We start from the raw sequence: 3,636 nt of genomic DNA on the forward strand, positions 1-3,636 counted from the left end.
GCCATGGCAACGCGGGTACCGCGGGTTCCCTTATCCCACCGTTGCCGTGGTTACCAGCCCCCCGGGCGGGCAAGGATACCCTGGCGGACCAGCCACCCCTCGGAGACCCCCTTGGGCATGCCCTCCTGCCCCCGCTGCTGCCCAGGCCGGGGCAGGGAGGGAACCCTCCTTTCCCAGGATTTGGCATCGTTCTGGCTTCTGTTGCTAAATATTTTTGTAATGCCGTAGCGGTACGTAAACAGTCAAGCGCTTTATCTCGGGAAGGAGTAGTAGAGGAAAGGGAGAGCGTGTCTCTGGGGGGGCATAATGAATGCTTCCCGAAGAAACAGGCGCTGGAGTCCGTGTGGTGGAACCGGGATCTCGCAGGGATATCGCCATGGGAGGGAAGGTGACAGGTGGTTTGTGTGGATGTGAGCTTCGCAGCGCGGAAGAGCAGCCTCTCAAAGGTGCGTCCGGATTAGGACCGGGTGTAGTCCCCTACGCCCATTGTGGCTCCAAGGCGCTGTTGTGTCCCACTGGGATTTTCAGTCCCACTGGGTGGTTTTGCTCCCAGTTTGAAACGAAGACGAGCCCAGTGAGTCCCTGCCCGCGGAGCGCGGTTCCAGGGCGCGGTGACGGGGATGGCTGCCAGCGTGAAGCGCAGTCGCGGCACAGCCGGGCCACCTGTTAGAGCACGCTGACGGGACAGCGGAAAATACCCCCACAGCGGCTGCCTGCGCCTTCCTCGCCACAGGCTCCTGATGGGAATTTTACCGTCGTTCTCGAAACTTATCCATTCAGGTAAAACGCCGTGGAGAGGCGCGGTTTTGCCAAGACTTTGGTGCTGGGGACATCTCCTTGGCACAGCAAGCCGGCAGCTTTGCATCTGGTTGTTCCACTGGGTTTGCCTTTTGGGTTTCTAAAGAGGCCGCCGAGCTCTGTGGCTCTGGAGGCTGTCCCTGTGCATGGCGTGCAGCCACAGCGGTGCTGGCAGGGACAATGTCTGCGCTGAGGGGGACGTCTGCTTCCTTCGTGCTCAGTGGTGGTCGTGGCTGATGGCAACGGCAGAGGAGACAACGGAGAAAATGTCTGCTCCGTGATGCTCTGCTGAGTGCGACAGCGTTGTGATACCCTAGGACACGTGGCAGCTTGAAACGGCTTCTCTTAGGCTGCTGTTTCAGTGTTTTCTGGTGGAAAACCATTTCTCTTGCCACCGGGAGCTGCCAGGTAACCTCTGCTTTTGACCGACCTGTTTGATTCCTGTGATGCCGATGCCCGACCGTGCCCTGTGCACAGCCCGGGGATTTGGCAGCGTGTGGTGAGGGCTGTGGAGGTGCTGGGTGTGGCGGGAGGAGGGGACGGTTCCAGCAGGTGAACTGGTTTGTTTCCCAGCACCCGGTTATCTGTGAAGCCAAGGAGGAGGGAGCAGGAGCAGCTCCTGATGGGAAGCGGGGGTGTTTCCCCGGAGCTGGGCTCCCTGTGCTGTCAGGCAACCATTAGCTCAGCAAAGCCTTGCGCTGCGGGTTTGCCTCTAATGACGGGCCGGCCTCGCTGCTTCGTGCCTGCTGCCTCTCATCTGGGAAACGGGAATCGCCGGGGCGGGCTGGGAGCTGTGTGTGAGCCAGGTGTGGTCGGGGAGATTTGGCAAAGGCTCCTGGATGTCTCAGGGCCGGTTTCCTGGGGCTGGATGAAGCCCGGCAGGAGGCACGGTAAACGCTGGTGAGGGATGCAGCATGGGGGGGTGATCAGAGCCCCGTCTGGCCGTGTTCAGCGATGCCCTGCCATCGTGTGTTCGTGCAAGCATTGACCCAGTCAGGGCTGGTCCGTGGGGGTCCACGTGTGAGCCTCACTCAGCAGATGCAGGGCTGAGTTTGGGTTCCTGGGGCTCCTGGAGGAGATTATCTTGGAAGAGCCTGTGCTTTGGGGAGGTACCCGAAACCTGCAGGAGACAATTAGATCTTAGGGAAGTCAGTTTTGTGTCTTCCATCCCATCAACCTTCAAATCGGCACCAAATTTGGGAATTGCCGTCCGCATCGGAATGGCGAGGGCTGGAAATCTCTCCTGCTCTCTCATTTAGGAGGACGAGGCACAACAACAGGCGCATTAATAGCCAGATTGATGCTGACGTGAAATGGCAGAAGAGCACATCTATGCAGAGCTGGGAATGTCCATTCACACATGCACGCTCATAACTGCTCCGGGCAGCCGAGCACTGCTGTCACGGTCTTGGGGGCTTTGCACAGAAAGTAGAGATTTTAACTAGGTCTGATCTTTGGGAGATGCCCTCAGGACTCCTGACGGAAGGAGGAGGCTGCCCGGCATTACGCTGTGATGGCTGAGACTTGACAGGGCAGATCTATGCAGAACAATGAAAGGGAAAAGGGGACTTGGAGATTCGGTGCCGTTACAAATTCACCTGCCTTGCTCTGGTGTGATGTGCTGTGCTATGGGGAGCTGAGCGGCGGGCAGGGGGGACTGGGTCCGGCTAACACAGCGCCATGAAGAATCGCATGGGATTATCCAGTAGCAAGAGATCCATGGGGCAGGTCCAGCCCCTCACCTCCACGCATCCCCTTCCTACCAGAGAGGGGTCAGGGATGGACGGGTGAGCCCCCAAACAGCAAACTCTGCATCCTCCTTTGGTCTGCATCATTGCTTCCTTCACCCAGCAGCCTCTCCCAAGTGCCCCATAGCCCTCACTCCCATGCAGCCCCATGCAGACTTGAACGTGAGGGTAAATATTGGGATTTCCCTGTTAAAACTGCAGATTGGGTCAAGGCGAGAGAAAGGGCAAAGAGAAAAAGGAAAGAGAGCTCCGGGCACCACAGCCCCGCTCCCTGTGCCGCTCTGCCTCTCTCCGTATTAAGGCAGATCTTGCAGTTTTAACAGGAAAAAACCCCACCATGTTTTGATTCAAGGTGCGTGCAAAGTTCCCCGTGGTTTGTATGGGTGCGTGGCTTGGTGGCTGCAAACTTTGAGTCACTAATGAGGAGATTTGTGCCCGGTGGTGTGGACGTGGCTGCCGTCACTCGCGGCCAGTTGTGTTCTTTTCCTGTGGTCTCTGTGCAGAGGCACAGCTGGATTTGGTGTGAGCAAAGGGCAGGGAGCGGCGCCTCCGTGCCGGGAACACGAGCAGGGAAAATGGCAAAAACCCTGCGCAGTGTTTGCTCTTCTCACTTTATTTCAGCTTCAGGAAAAAGTGGGTGGGCCAGCTTGAAACCACCCAGAAAACCTGTGGCGCTTCACAGAGCATATGTTTCCTTGGAGGAGAAGCGGGCTGGCTTGCACGCCAGCTCGCCGTGTTTGTTTTCCGAGCGAGGACGCTGATGGTTCACTCGCGCGGGGAGCGGTTCCTAGCGCGCGGAAGCGTGTGAGTTTTAGGAGCCGAGTTAGGAAAACAAAGACCATATGTGTGCTGCGTGCTTGGCTTGGCGGACGAGTGAACCGGGCTGCACGGGGAGCCAAAAGCTGAGGGGAGGGCTGGAGGCTGGGTCTGTGGCTGAGCGGGGCCCTGGGAGAGGGTTCCCCGTGCGCCTCTGGGGCTCAGGGCAAGGACGGTTGTGAATAACGTGAAATTCCCCAAATGCCTGCTCCAGGGGATGTCACTGAGCTGCTGCTGCTGCAAAAGCAGTGCAATAATAGGAAATGTTAAAAAA

Source organism: Mesitornis unicolor, unplaced genomic scaffold (assembly GCF_000695765.1).
Source record: "Mesitornis unicolor isolate BGI_N332 unplaced genomic scaffold, ASM69576v1 scaffold40861, whole genome shotgun sequence".
Classification (NCBI taxonomy): domain Eukaryota; kingdom Metazoa; phylum Chordata; class Aves; order Mesitornithiformes; family Mesitornithidae; genus Mesitornis; species Mesitornis unicolor.